Source organism: Canis lupus, chromosome 33, assembly GCF_003254725.2.
Source record: "Canis lupus dingo isolate Sandy chromosome 33, ASM325472v2, whole genome shotgun sequence".
In the NCBI taxonomy this organism is placed as follows: Eukaryota; Metazoa; Chordata; class Mammalia; order Carnivora; family Canidae; genus Canis; species Canis lupus.
Window position 1 is genome coordinate 10,271,627 of NC_064275.1, and position 16,580 is coordinate 10,288,206.

General features: G+C 34.0%; 2 pseudogenes; one reads left to right on the forward strand and one right to left on the reverse strand.

The window, feature by feature from the left end:
- Positions 1-1,637: 1,637 nt before the first annotated feature.
- On the forward strand, positions 1,638-1,863 carry LOC112641299 (small nuclear ribonucleoprotein G-like; annotated as a pseudogene).
- Positions 1,864-10,510: 8,647 nt separating this feature from the next.
- LOC112641613 (succinate dehydrogenase cytochrome b560 subunit, mitochondrial-like) lies at positions 10,511-10,985 on the reverse strand (annotated as a pseudogene).
- Between the last annotated feature and the right edge of the window lie 5,595 nt (positions 10,986-16,580).

The following is a 16,580-nucleotide window of genomic DNA, read 5'->3' on the forward strand; positions in this document are numbered from 1 at the left end:
CTCCTGATCTTTACTGTGCCATGGCAAACATTTATGAGACTATTGACTGGAGTTACTAGTTCAATGTGTATTCAAAGTTTAAATACCTCACAAAGAATAAGATCTGTATTCTCTTACCAGTATAGCAGTTGTGCCTGGGAACCCAGTAGTAGCCTGACTGAGACAGAGTCTATATCATAATGGCAAAACAAACAAACAAACAAAACAAACACTTAAGTCAGCAAATGGCAGAAACTGAGATAATGTTGCATATGCTTTTTGAACACCTGGTAAGGCAAGATATCAAAAGCAAGCATGGGGGATCCCTGGGTGGTGCAGTGGTTTAGCGCCTGCCTTTGGCCCAGGGCGCGATCCTGGAGACCTGGGATCGAATCCCACGTCGGGCTCCCGGTGCATGGAGCCTGCTTCTCCCTCTGCCTGTGTCTCTGCCTCTCTTTCATGAATAAATACATTAAAAATCTTAAAAAAAAAAAGCAAGCATAGATATAAAATCAGTGTAAAACTGGTTTCACCAACCCAGACAATGTCATCATGCTATATAAAAAGAAAGATTACTTGCTGTTCTACTGTGTACAACATTGCTGCTATAGATTAGAAAGACTAGATTTAGACAAGTTGTTGAAGGCATAGACTTAAAATAATCAAGTTTTAATAGCATTTCTATTTTAGAAGGAATTCATAAAAGATATAATCAAGAACATCACTTTTGAGTAACAAGCCCTCAGGAATCCCTTCAAAAATTTCATTTTCTAAAAGTTTTTATTTTAATTCCAGTTAGTTAACATAACATGTTTCATTAGTTTCACATGTACAATATAGTTATTCAACAATCCCATACATCACCCAGTGCTCATTACAAGTATATTCCTTAATTCCCATACCTTTTTAACCCATTCCTCCACCCATCACCCCTCCAATAACCATCCATTTGTTGTCTTAAGAGTCTGTTTCTTGGTTTGTCTCTCCCTCTCTCTGTTTTCCCCCTTTGTTCATTTGTTATGTTTTATAAATTCCACATATGAGTGAAATCCTGTCTTTCTCTGACTTATTTCATTTAGCATTATACTCCCTAGCTCCATCCATGTTGTTGCAAATGGCGGATTGCATTCTTTTTTTATGACTAACAGTCCATTGTGTATATATGTCACATCTTCTTTATCCATTCACCAATCAATGGTACAAAATCCATTTTTTGGCAGAAATTAAATAGAAGAGAGTATAATAAAGGATGTGCGCAATATAACAAAACTGTGTGTGTGTGTGTGCATGCATGCACAACAATATATCATTCCAGCCAAATTCTTGCCATCTACATAAAGGATGTGAAAAAAACTAAAGTTATTATGCATGGTAGGATTTACATTATAAATTCTGGAGACAAAATTCCATTTATAGGGTTGGAATATGTTATTCAGATATATCTACCTAGTATCTTCCAAGGGACTGGTGTATACTGATTATACCAGCTGAGTCATACTTCTTGTGGCAATCAGAGATGACTTAGCATGACACCCATCACATACAATTTTCAATCTTTATTACTTTTTAAGACTTGATACCAAGGGGAATACTGTGAGAGCATAAGAGGTGACATGAATTCCATTTGGAGGCATCTTTGAGCTCATCCAGTAGATGCCATGAGCAAAGCTTACCTTCTCAAGTTGTAAAAGTTTATGGACAAGAAATTATCACTGAAATTAAATGGTGGCAGCCACATCCAAGGAATATTGCGGGGGTTCGATCCCTTTATGTATCTTGTGATGTATGTGTGGAGGTGGCAATGAGTGGGCAACAGAACAGTATCAGAATGGTGGTAATACAAGGAATAGTATTATCATGTTAGAAGCCTTGGAACAAGTGTAAACAATGGAGGTGTTCACTGGAAGAACTGCCTCCACCTAACCCCTCTTCATACAATATATTTTGATACAATATAGAAATCAGTTCATGTCCATTTTCATATTGAGCTGTTTTGTTAAATAAATTTTTGTAATAGTTAAAAAAAAAAAAAGACTTGACACCAAGAAGTGGAGCTTATAAGTGTAGAGGCAGCTTAAACTATACATTAACTATTCTAAGGGGGAAAGCTGTGGATATTTTATAATGTAGAATACAAAGAAGAATATAAAGGTTTTTGAAGATTATGATAAATTTAAAACTTTTTTTAATGTAAAAACACATCCAAACTGACTTAACTTGTTCTTGTTAAACCCATTGATTGGTCCACAAGAGTTCTACAGAAAACTGGAATTTCAAGGAGGTATAGAGGTTTAGAGTATGTGTTCAGGAAAGACACGGGCTTAGGTTATTGGCTCCTAAACCCAATTTTATCAGGAGAATTTCAGCACATGCTCATGTAATAAATGGATTTGCCAACTACCTCATACAAAGAATTGGCTGGCCTAATGCAATGGCCTATTGAAGATATAACTGTGACGTTAGTTGGGAGACAATTATGTGAAAGGATGGGAATCTTGCTTAGGATGCATTTTATGCTTTGAATCAGAGACCATTGTATGATATTTTCAATCCCATGGTCAGAATACGAGAACCAGGAAACCAAGGGGTGGCCATGGGAATGGCTTCTCTCACTATTATCTTTATAAATTATTGAAGGAACTTTTGCTTTTTATCTGGCAACTTCGAGCTCCACTTGTAGAATGGACTTAGTCCTCAAGAAAGGTATGCTTCCTCATAGGTAAGCAACCCTGGTACTATTGAATTGGAAAACAAGCTTGCTACCAATTCTGGGATCTATATTCACTGAACTAACAGACAAAAAGTTTACTCTAATGGCTAACGGATTAATATTGATTATCAATAGATAACTTATGTTTCCACACAGTAGGAACACATTTAAGAGAACAGACTCAATACTTGTCTGCACAATGTAAAGATAATTAAATAAAACTAGAGCGGTCAAAGAAGTGAAAACTATTAAGGACCCAAGTCTTTCAGAAATTAAGAGTTTGAATCATCATACCTGATTAAAGGGCACCAACTATGTTCTGGCTGAAACACATAAAATATGAAATCAGTAGCAGAATAATAAATTTGCAGATATCAAATGTAGCATCGTGATCAACTGCAGAAATGAGGACTGTGGTAGATTTGTATATAGATATGGATATATTTGCTTATTGTGTGTATATATTTATTTCTATACACATTATCTATTTTCATCTCTCCCTTCCCTCTGATTTTATATACAAGTTATTGGAGGTTAACCTTGATTTTTTTTCTTTACGTAACAAACATTTAGTAAAATTGTGAAATGGTAATATGGTGACTGGATTTGACTATTAACTAATATAGTGGTGGGATACAATGACAGTTGGACTTTGCACCTTCATTTTGGGGGCAGATGAGAATTTCATCCCTTATACAAAGAATAATTATATTTTGTTAAGTGAAAATATGAATTGTTTTTTTGTTTGATGGAAATTCAAACATTTGTATAAAGATGTGTATGGAATGTGAATTGCTGTCTCTGTAGAATGTGACAAAATTGTGACTATTAGCTGCAGATCAAATTTTCTTCCCTTGTGTTCTTATACTAGACCTAGATATTGCTCTTTGGCCACATCATATTGATATTAACCTTTGTCTAGAAACAGATTGCAAAACTAGGCCTGCATGAAGGGGTTGAGCTATTTTGTCTTGAAAAGTGATAGATTGGAATGTGGAATGTAGAATGTTGTAGTGTTAACCTCAGAGGCTGCCGTGAACCAGACGAAGCCCAAACACTGCAGTGGGTTTCTCTGCCATCCAGTGGGCTTCTGTTGTAGACCAACTACAGCTCATATATTTGGCAAGTTTCTCCATCACCTGAGGGGTTGAGGACGTGCTTCCATGTGCTTCAGGAAGTTTGCTTGTCACAATTTGAGTGTCCCTTTCCCCTACTTTCTCCAAAGAGGTCTTAATCCCAGACTGAGTCTGCACCCTATCATAAGTCTTTAAGTTTCTAAGAAAGGTCTTATTTCCTTTCCCTCATCCCTAAAGGTGGGAAGGACTTTATATATTTGTTATTACTGTACTCCTACATCTCCTACTTCTGTACATCCTATTTAGTAATCACCTCTTACTAGTTAACAGTTCTTAATATTTTTATTATTTACTAGTTAAGAGTTCTCAATATTAAAATCCCCATGTTCATATTGTTGATATAGTTTCTGATTTGACCCAGACTATACATAATTTTTGTTATACTTCTATATATATAAACTATATATATATATGCTTTTCTTCATTCTATTTCTATTATCCCATTCCATTGTCCTTTTTTCTTTTTTTAAATTTTATTTATTTATGATAGGCACACAGTGAGAGAGAGAGAGGCAGAGACACAGGCAGAGGGAGAAGCAGGCTCCATGCACCGGGAGCCCGACGTGGGATTCAATCCCGTGTCTCCAGGATCGCGCCCTGGGCCAAAGGCAGGCACCAAACCGCTGCGCCACCCAGGGATCCCCCATTCCATTATCCTTAAGATGAAATTTAAAACTTGAGGACTAATAATATTTTTTGAAATTGGGTTCTTAAATTTTTAAGGCAAGAGAAATTATGGCATTTTTTATTTCTCTAAGAAAAAAATAGTATTTTTTAAAATGTTAGCTATATTCATTTTCTTATGCTAAGCAAAACTTTACCTACTAAGACTTTGAGTCAGTGTCAAAGTCCAGATTTGAAGTACTAGCATGCTCTTCATATCTAACCACCATCTCTTCAACTCCAGATGATTTTCATCAGGTATCTTGCATACAGATAAGACATATATGAATGACCATCAGAGTATGAAACTCTTCACATGCTTTTATAAAATAAAATTTAACTCAGTGAGATAAACATTTATGAGTAAGCTAAGGAAAAAATAAATACTAAGCTATAAATACAATTTAGAATACGAGGTAAAGGAGGAGGACATTACCTGGCAATATGAGTCTTATTGACTCCATGTTCAGCCATGGAAGAGTTCCAAATAACAACCCTAACCCATAAATGTAGTTGGAATCTAAAGCCAGAAGGACAAAACTGTCGTTGAGTAATAACCAGATATTTCACATTCATGGTCTGGATATAAAATTTAGTTTTGGTTCACGCTTCTATTCTCTATTTATTGCCACAATCAGCCAAAATGTTTAGTCTATCTAAAAATGTCAGTATTTCACAATGAAATGATCAAAGCAGAAATATATGCTTTATTTTAGGAAAGAACTTCCTAAATATCTGAAAAGGCATTCTACTTCCATTGTTGTTTCCATCAAAGGGTTAAGATAAAGACTTAAGCAAAACTGCATTGATCTCTTAAGTGGAGAAGAAATTGTTAATACTGATTTTAACCAATGAATCTATCTTTTGATTTGGAATGGTAGTCAGGTTTTACATTATGATACAATAAGTAGGAAGCATTTTTAAATCAATTTGACAAGTAACAAACTTTATTAATGTTTTAATCACAATAAATCCCTTGTTTCCTTTTATCAAACTAATTAATTTTTAGATTACTATTTAGATCTCAAAATGAAGATATTTTACTTCCTTTAGATGCAACCAGATGAAGACCTGTGGAACAGATGGAGGGCACAACCTGGAATGGAGCCTTATGGAGACATATTTGTCATTAAATCTCTACAAATCACATTTTACTACTTCATGTGGTGTACACCTGTGGCTGCTTGATTATGTACTGTGCTGCCACACAAGAGACTCTAGCCCTGTAAATGCCTATTTTGTTGTCTTTATAATGTGCCTTAAGACAATAACAAAATAAGGGGACTGGAGTGTCGTAGGGAGATAATGTCCACAGGAGGTGCATAAGATGCTTTAACAAGACCTCTTCCTGCCAAAATTTCTATGTTTTATATTCAAGCCCTATGTTCCTCAGGGGTGAAAATGGGAGTTTGGTATTCAAGATTGATTTTCTTAGTTTCCTATGATTATAAACACACCTGTTCAAAATAACTTTGTGATGATAGACTAAAGAAATTCTGTTCTAAGTGTTTCTTCTCATAAGCCCTGTATTTTGTCTAGAACAGGAGTTGGTCTTTTGATAGCTGAATCTCAAAACGGCAAGTTGTTCAAGGGGTAGAATTTGTAATATTTTATAAACATATAGTCTGTGGCTCATGGGTGGCTCAGTCAGTTAAGTGTCTGCCTTCGGCTCAGGTCATGAGCCCAGGGTTCTGAAAACATATAGTCTCAACATAGTAATTTAAAATTAAAATCTTAAAAAAATAAAAAATAAAAAAATGAAATTGAAATTTTGGGGCAGCCCGGGTGGCTCAGCAATTTAGCACCGCCTTCAGCCCAGGTTTGATCCTGTAGACCTGGGATCGAGTCCCATGTCAGGCACCCTGCATGGAGCCTGCTTCTCCTTCTGCCTGTGTCTGTGCCTCTCTCTCTCTCTCTCTCTCTCTCTCTCTTTTCTCTCTGTGTGTCTCTCATGAATAAATAAATGAAATCTTAAAAAATAATAAAATTGATCTTTTTTGGAAGATCTCACCCATGACTTTTATGTTTTAAGGAGAATCTGAACTTTGAAAATAAACCATTAGATTTATGCATACTTTATTTTACTCATTGTATCTTGTAAATGTAAATAATGAGACTCTTTGTCTACTTTTACTATATTTTAGGTCAGCGCAACAGGAAATCCTCAACTCATTATCTGCAGGAATAGAAATTGAAACTTTATAGCAAACTGGGTCCATAGTTTTTGTGAAGTTTTCACAGTATTAAAATCAACTGAGTAATGACTTTGCATTTCTAAAATAGGGAAACAATAGAAAATTTGAAAAAAATACAACGCGCTTTTTTCAGTTTGAGACACATTTCTAAAAGTGCAAGTTATATAAATAAACACAAAAATTTTAAACTTCAAATAAAATTCACAAATAAGAGGTCATAAGGCAGTGGATAATTTAGTGTCAAAAGTAATTTGAATAAGTTCTATTTCAGTTTGGAGAAGAGACAGATCAATTGACATAGAGTAGAAATGTAGAAGGAGATCTTGAAGAATTAAAAACTCACTCTCTCTCTTTGTGATTTCAAGTCTGTTGATTTCTGTTCTTCAGTTCCCTGTCTCATTTTTTATTTTTCTTCTAACCTCTCTGGTTCCTTCTTGCTCATGGTTTAATTTGTGCCTACTGCCCCCACCCCAGTTACTTGGTAGTCTTTGCCCTTGATTCTACATTGATGCAAGCTTTCTCAGTTACCTAACATAGTTTCTCTTTACCTAAATTAAGAACTCCTAGAGAATTTCACTGGTCTGGTTTAGGGATTAGGATAGCAATTTTCACATGGCTTTTTTAGACCATGGCATATATTTTTTAAGTGGAAATCAACACTGAAGAAATAATAACAATGTAATAATAAAGTATTGAAGTTCAGTAAGATTTGAGCAGATTAATAGGTTGATTTCTGACAGCTTAATTTTGTTTATTAGAAGGTGAAAACAACTTTTTTCTTTAGTCATATAAATGAACTCTTATTCAATATTGTTAGATTTATTTTCTCACAGTTGACCCAACATTCCACACTTAATTCTGTTTTCATGCAATTTCTTTCTTCATTTCATACCTCTTTCTGGAAGCTTCTCTAATGAATTTACCAAATGTTTTAGTATGTCTGTGATACATTGTTAGTGTGTTAATATGCCAGTCAATTTTCTATTTGTGTCACACATATTTACTACTTACCATATATTCATATGTGTATACCTGGTCACACCCACGCAATTGTAGAATTCTTGAAGTTATAGTGTTTCTTATATTTACTTCTTAAAAACCACAGCCATATTATGAAATTCTGTACTTAGAGCCTGATGCTAGTCTCTTGAGGCCAGCAGTCAAACACTATTCTTCAAAATGCCAGAGGGAGTTTAGAGTAAAACTATAGCTGTGGTTCAGTAAAAATTTCTGGTCAAATTACAGGAAGATATTGCATATGCTAGTCCCAGAGTGGTTTAAGAGTATTTACTTCCAGGGCAGCCCAGGTTGCTCAGTGGTTTAACACCTGCCTTCAGCCCAGAGCCTGATCCTGGAGACCCGGGACCAAGTCTCACATTGGGCTCCCTGCATGGAGCCTGCTTCTCCCTCTGCCTGTGTCTCTGCCTTTCTCTCTCTGGGTCTTTCATGAAAAACTAAATAAAATCTTAAAAAAAAAAAAAGAGTATTTACTTCCAAAATGTTGGTAAAACGTGTGTAAGATTAGAACCAAAAACACCTACAATTTATTGAGCGCTCACACATAAAAATAAATTAATGATGGATGAAAAGCAAACTTCTAACTGAATATTCAACCTTAAATTTTACTTACCTGGGTAGAATCATCTTAATTTCAGATATGCAAAACATAAATTAATCTGACACTAAGTTCTTCACCATTTGTTTTTCAAAAGGAAATGCAGTAATCAGAGATCTCACTTAATCGTTAGACCTCACAAAATCTGGTTGAGTTGCAAAGAAAATAACTTAAAGAAAAGACATGAAAGGAGAATATTTTTATTATAACTTATATAATTTTGGAAATAGAATGTAAGTGATTAGGAAGTAAAGAGATTTTTCTGAGTTAAAAATAGACTCACAAATATTTCATTATTATCTTGTGATGCAGTTCAGAAACTAGTATAATAAAAAATCGAAAAATATTGAAGAAGCGAAACTCAGACTTTATCCATTTTATTAGATTATAAGTTTATTAGATTATAATTCAAATCATCAGTAAATAAATACCAATGGAATAAATATCATTACATTACTGCTTTACTAATAACAAATTCTAACATCTAAAAATACAAAATTTGTTCCATAAATGGAATTGTATGCAATGCTACTCAATGTGCAGTCAGAAGATTAGCTGCCAGACCACAGGCTAATTGTTACTATACCAAGATAAAAGAAATAATGCGCTGCCTTCTTCATTGAGACAGTCTTGCTTTAAAAAAAAATAAAATAAAACATTGTTGAGCTTAATAATAGTTATGATTTTTCTTTTTGTCACAGATCTCTTTATCAAATTGTAGGTGATATTTTGTACTTAATTTTTTGTTGATGAATAATAACTATATATAAATGAACACCCAAACTATGTACTTTTTTGTATAGTTTTTAGTAAGGCAGATATAGAAAGTAGCATAGCTTTGTTTGTATATTTAAAATCTCTATAGTTTTACCTCATGGATCAGAATTACTAACAAATGCTCTCCTTTTTTGTTTTATCAGAGCATATATGTTGCCTTCATTTGAAAAGCAGTTTTACTGGATATAAAATTTTTGATTGACTTTTTTTTCCTTTCAACATTTTTATTGCTACTTGTTATTCCATTGCTACTTGTCTTTTCTTTTTTTCTGGTAAGAAGTCAATGGTAAATCATATTATTGCTATTATTCCATTAATGAGTGAATCGTTTTTCTCTTACAGCTTTAATGATCTCCTCTTTGTCTTCCATTAGTTTGTTATTGTTGGTCTGGCTGTTGATATATTTTGTTTCTCCTACATAAAGTTAAATAGAATCAAATTTGAAAATAGGTTAACCATGAATTCTTCAATGTTTTTGTATTTTTCTTCTCTCTCTCCTTGGGAAATCAGTTGCACATTCATTGGTCAGCTTGATGTTGTCCCACATATCTCTGTTCATTTTTATTGGTTTTATTTTATTTTATTTTATTTTATTTTATTTTATATTTCATTTTATTTATTTTATAAAATCTGTTCTTTGTATTGGATAATTCCTATTGATCTGTTTTGGGGGTTTTTTTTGGTTTTGCTTTTAAAGTCAAAATGAGTATTTTAATTCAATTTCAGAAAAACATTCGGTCATATGAACTTGAATTAGAAAAATTAAAAAAGAGGCTTATTTTTCCAGAAATGCAGGACAAAAGAAATAGCCCTTAATAAGTTCAATGATAATTTCTGTTTCATCCTTTTGCATTAGAAGCTATTGAAGCACCTGCTTTGAGGGTCACCTGACCCTGTTTATCTCCCTCTACCTGGCACAGGATAATTCTCCTCTACCTCCATCCCTCTTTTTAATTGTGTAGATCTGAAGACCCTGAGCTCTGACCAATGAAGAGAACTGTCCTTTAAGCTAGCAGCCCATAGGCAGTGACACCGAAAGCCCCACCATGTGTCTCAATGGCAGAGGCCATGGAGCTGGTATTGTTTCCACTGTTTCAGGAAGAGGAGCCAAAAGCTGACCATCAGCACAAACCAAGGCCGAATATGGAGAGAGTAGGTGGGCTTCTAGGCCCAGATTGGGAGCAAGAAAAGAGAATATTTTAGTCATTCCATCTTTAGAAACAAGGGGGAAATTGGATCCTTTTCCACTGCTATGGTTCTATTAGCTACTCTGTGCTACTGAGCTCCAAGGTGATGTGCAAGCACAAAAAGGTTTGAATAAATCAAGAGAAATTTGCCCTGGCTGGAGCAGAGAGTAACAAATAGGAACATAGGTCATTAATTATTTATAGGAAGACAGTGATGGGAACTTCAGCTCTTAATGTGGCTGTCAGCCTTAAAGGAACAATACAGTAAGAACCAAGACAGCCACTCCCAACTGATACAGCTGGGGAATCTTCAGGCCTTTCCCTAGTCCTACATCAAGTGTTAGACCCCATTCCAGGTGTGATACATGAGAGGGAAGAAAAGTGCAAACTTGGATGTGTAGACTAGCGATGCCCCAAGACACACAAACTTTACAATTCCAAATGAGATGCAAAGCTCCCAGGGACCAAAAAGGTCAACAAGCCAAAAAGAGAGACCCCTTTACTCAAGGCCATACCAGTACCACAGTGGCAAATGGATACTGCCATAGGAAGAGATCAATTGTAGATAGTGATATGTGGAGACAGAGGACAGTTTAAACTAGCGTTATTTTTCCAGAACTTCTCCATCTCTTCTTTGGCCGTAGTTCCCAAAGGAACAGCATTTCTGATAAGGTGGGCACAGAGACAATGACAGCCAATATGTCTCAACAAGAGTCCAGCCATCTTCTCTACTGATCTACTTTTAAGTTAACTGATTTGTGCTTTTGCATTTCTGTTCTGTTTGTAAATCTGGGTAGTCAATGTTTTTCCATTATTTTGGTTTTTGTTTATTTAAGTACTAGAATTTTCTTTTTTTTATATAGTTTATGTTTCTCTACTGGAAGTCCTTTTGACAAATCACTACAATTATATTTTTCCTTAACTTCTTAAATATAGTTTTCTTTAATTCCTTTAAGATATTTACAAAAGCATCTTTAATGTCTGTTAAATCCAACTTATGGATCCACTTAGAGACATTTTCTACTGACTGTTTTTTTTCTTGGGTGTGGGTCAACTTTCTGTGTCTTAGTATGACTTGTAATTTTTATTGTTGTTGAAAGCTGGATATGTTAGATAATATAATGTAACAGCTTCAGATTCTTCCTTTTATTTGAAGTTCTGGTTTTTATTTTATTACTTTTGTAATTTAAATTTATTGAATCTCTCCCCTTATAGTATGCAGGTATTAAATGTCACTAATAATTCTCTTATTTTTATTTTTACAATGGTTAGCTAGAAGTTGCCCCAGTGTCTGAATAGATTAACTGTCATTCAATAGCTGAGTATTTCTCCCTCTCAAATATCTTGAGATTGTAAGGCTTCCTTTTCTGACAAAAGATTTTTGTGTGGATTGGAGAGAGTGTTTCTGTGATCAATTGTTTTTCAAGTCTGTCTGAGGACTTTACTTTCTGGTTTACCTCTCCCCAGTCTCTTTTTCTAGATATTTCTTGACATCGAGAACCAAGGGTTCTTCATTCTCCCATGGCTGTTCACATTCAAGTTCCTATTTAATGAGACTACAGAAACCCTCCTCATGTTTCTTTCACTTAGGAATCACCTAGAGAATTGTTAAAATGTTACTACATTGTCTCCAAGTCCCTTAGGAACTGGGAATTGGGTCTCTTGAGAGGCCCTGGAATGACACATCTCCTAAAAGATTATTAGCTTCTTACTGGACCTCTATATGAGACAAACTGAGTCCAAGTATTTCTTCTCTGGGATGCAGCCATAAAGTCATTTGCATAGCATTTGCTTTTGACTGTATGTGTTAAAGACAATTTTGTCTGACAGAGTAGAGATCTAATTCTCTTCATTGTTTGAATTGTATTTTTTTGACTTAATAAATAAATGAAATAAAATTGCTACTGAAGCAATAATGAAGAGTCTTATTGCTACATATACCTTAATAGCTTCCTCTAATTCCATGAGAAGTCTACTCTTTCCTCCTCTTTCCACATTTAACAAATCTTTCTTTCTAGGAGTTTTTCCTTTTGAGTGTTCTACCTATGAAGCTTCAGATCCTTTTTCTATTGCTGTGTTGAGTTCTGATTTTAAGTACTTATTGGAGAAATATACCAAGTATCTAAACAAAAGATATGATCAGGAGAACACTGGCCTTCCACTGATATACATCAATGTCTCTATAAAGACCACAGGCAGCTTTTGAATGTGTTTTCTAATTTGTGTGCCTGTGTTAACTCGTTGTCTTAAAAGTTTATCTTCTTCACTGAAAGAAATATACAGTGAAAGAAATATATAGTAAAAGAAATATGAACCCTGGTGTGAGATTTCATTTTTTGAAAATTTCATTTTAATTTTCTTTTTTTTATGATTTATTTATTTATTTGAGAGAGAGAGAGACTACAAGGGGAGGAGCAGAGGGAGAGGGAATCTCAAACAAACTCTGCACTGAGTCCAGAGCCCATCAGGGGGCTCAATCTCATAACCCTGAGATCATGACCTGAACTGAAACCAAGAGTTGGTGCTCAATCTACTGTGCCACCTAGGAACTCTTCAAATTTCGGTTTTAAAACTTGACTGCAAAGACTAGTAAAAGTCTTTAAACAATAATTTAGTTATTTTTGGAAGAAGCATTTCAATAATATGTTAATTTTTAATAGTAATAGTTAATATGTATTAAAACCTTATTCAATGTCAGGGTCTTTATATTCACCATTTAATTAAATCCTCAAAAACACCCGTATAAGGTAGATAGTGCTGTGTTTTGAATGTGGCCATTAAGATTTAGACAAATTAAGTAACTTGCCTAAAGCAAAGAGTTCAGTATTTAAATATAGACAGTCTGATTCCTGAGTCTGTGCTGTTAGATTGGAAATATTGCTATCTCCCTACTTTGGGCTTGTATTTCTGAGTTAGTAATTTAAAAATAATACTAATACAATAATTATTTATACAGTCCCAAATTATCTTTTGGGGAGAAAGTTACAGATCTATTTTTTCTGGAATTAATCCAATTGTATAAAAATTCCAGAGTTTATATGGAGCTTCCATTGGTCTTGTCCATACTGAACATGACAAAATTCACAAGGTTCCAGAGAGATACTGTACTAAAAATCTGAAGATTTTAAATCTGATTCTTTTCTATTATTAACTTTTCTAGAACCATATATGTATATATATTAACATGCTAAATTGTAAAATAAAAGTGATACCTTCTATTTCATATCTACTTCACAGAGAAGTAGCAAAGTAAAATTATTTATGCTAAGGTTTTAGAGAAAGACACTGTCAGGCAAATTCATTTGTCTTTCAACAATATGATGAAAGTAGAGACACTATTCCCTTGATGAAACTAGTATTTTGACCAGTATATTTAACTCCTGAGGTTGAAATCTTAGTTTTAGAAATTGTTTTTTGTCAATATCTTTCCCTTAATTACAAATTTATCCATGGATCAATTGTCACTTATTAATTTTGAAGGTCTTAAGAAAAATGAAAATCAAAAGAAAATAATAATATGAGTTATTATTATGTTCAATGTGTGCTGAGCACTTCATATAAATAATACATATGAATCTCCTCATCTAGGAGGTAAGAACTTACCATAAGAACTTGGTCTAGAGAGGCTCCTCAACCTGTCCAAAGTCACATAGTTATAGAACGTCTTAGAACTAGAACTTAAATTTATAGTCTAATTTTTCAATCTTTTAAAATGTAGAACCCAAAGATTATCCAAGGGCAGTGCTATGTCTTGAAAGAGAAACTAGTTGAAAATCAATTCTGACAAAATTAAAAGTGGCAAAGCGTCAGTGGACAAGTGAAGTTTAGTATTCAGGAAGTCAGCATTCCCATTTTGCTTTTACTTTTGGTTCATACTGGTTTCTTATTGTTCTTAAACCTGAGGAGTTGGCAGGACTTGTACCTTCTTGCATTTAAAGCTCACTGGTATGCAGTTTTGCTTTATTTAAGATACAGTTTTCCCAGTGGTATGTTGGTTTTTGTTAAGTCTCAGTTGAATAACTAGTACATGACACTTTTCTTGAAAAATCTCCATATGTTTCGCACTGTGCAAAATACAGCAGCTTAACTCCTAAACATAATAAACAACTTTGACATTTGCAGTGCTAGGACATTTGCTCTACACTGATAATCTGGCTCCAGTATAATTTATAATTATTTTTTCTCAATTCTTTCCAATAAGAGGAGTCTGCTTTTGTTGTACTGAACTTTTTCTCTTTATCACCTTTGGTTTTGTCTCCATTCTACCTATCATATCTCACACATATAGCCTAGTATGGAATGGAGGTTAAGGATTTCGCCTCAGGTGTTGGACCAACAGTGTCCAAATCTCAGTTACATCTATCTGATTATGTACCTTTGGAAAAACTACTAAATCTCTCTCTTTTTTTCTGTCTCTCTTGTCTTTCTCTCTCCTCTCTCTTTTTGTTTCTATCTCTCTTTCACCTTTACTTTCTTTTATTTCTAAAGATTATTGTGAGTTTCAACAAATGTGGCATATGATAAGTTTTCTATAATCACCAAGTCTTGTAAATTGTTTGCTTAATTCTGACCTCCTCAGTGAACATGACCACTTAGCATCTGCACTAATCATTGAGTACACAACTATAGATTGTCTGAGACTTTAATTTGTAATAATTAGAAGTATCATTACTTAAATATTTTCAGTCAATAAACTCATCATATCAAATAATATACTATTCTATTTTTAGACATTTGTGATGGTTAAAAATTCTTTTTTGTAGTTAAAAAATTGAGTTTTTATTTTAATTTGAACTTTGTATATTTTGGAAATAAATTTAATAATTCTAATTCATTTTTTACAAAACATTCTACAAGTGATTATCATCTTCTCTTTTTCCTTTTCGTGTTAACACTCTTATCCCTTGAACCAATGTGATTAGAGTCACAGAGGAAATAATGATCAGTACATTTAGCAAAGTTTATGTACTTTCAAAAAAATGCCAGGTTTTCTCTCATTAAATATACTAAGATAAGCTAATCTTTAATATTACAACAAATGCATTAGGTATAATTTATATAAAAAATAGAATTTCCTTTGTTAAATATTTCTACTAATAATTAATTGCCCAAGTATTGTTTGTTTTACGTAACTTTTATTTCAAAGGGAGTAGAGCTATATTTTCCACTGGAAACTAGGATGATTATTTATATTAATATTATTTATTATTATTATTATTAACCCAGTGATTATACTAAAAAGAGAAAACATGAACTGCTCTTTTCATTTCTTTTCTTTCTTCTTGGTTACTATCTGTAATCTTGTTTAAGAATTTGGTCTAAGAATTGACACAAGTATTTTCACACAACTTATTATATACATATTCTTTCTTCCACTTAAATTATCAGCCCAGTGGGATACCTGGGTCGGTTCAGTGGTTGGGCATCTGCCTTTGGCTCAGGTCGCTATCTTGGAATGGGTTCAAGTCCCACATCAGGCTCCTGCGAGGAGCCTGCTTCTCCCTCTGCCTATGTCTCTGCCTCTCTCTCTCTCTCTCTGTGACTCTTATGAATAAATATATAAATCTTAAAAAAAAAAAAAAAAAAAAAGGTTATCAGGCCAGTAAAGAAACTTTGTCTTTCTAACCTACTTAGTTCCTAAACCAAGAAGAAATATTTTCTTCAAAGCAAGTTTGCTGAGTTTTGTGCATGAAAACCTCTGTAGGATGAAAGGATTATTTATTAATGATCTACAACTGCTCTCAAATAGCTTGTAAATTGCTTAAAAGAGAAAAATATTTAAATTAGAAAGAAAATAGCAAGTTCTAAATAATAAGATAAAGGTAATAAGTAAAATAGAAGCTTATAAAAGGAAAGCCCTGGAGTGGATTTAAGAAGAAGGTTAGATTTTGAAAGAAAATGAAAATAAGTTTAAGATTCAATAATGGGACAGCCCGGGTGGTTCAGTGGTTTAGCGCCGCCTTCAGTCCAGGGTGTGATCCTGGAGACCTGGGATCAAGTCCGACATTGGCTTTCCTGCATGGAGCCTGCTTCTCCCTCTGCCTGTGTCTCTGCCTCTCTCTCTCTGTGTCTCTCTCATGAATGAATAAAATAAAATCTTAAAAAAAATAAAAATGGAAGTTATTCTATATCTCATGAATGAATAAAATAAAATCTTAAAAAAAAAGATTAAAAAATAGAAGTTATTCTATATGACAGTAACACAGAGCAAGTAATGAGTAGAATACGTGTAATGTGTGGAGGTATAATTGACCTAAAAAGAGGAAGTAGGGGATCCCTGGGTGGCGCAGCGGTTTAGCGCCTGCCTTTGGCCCAGGG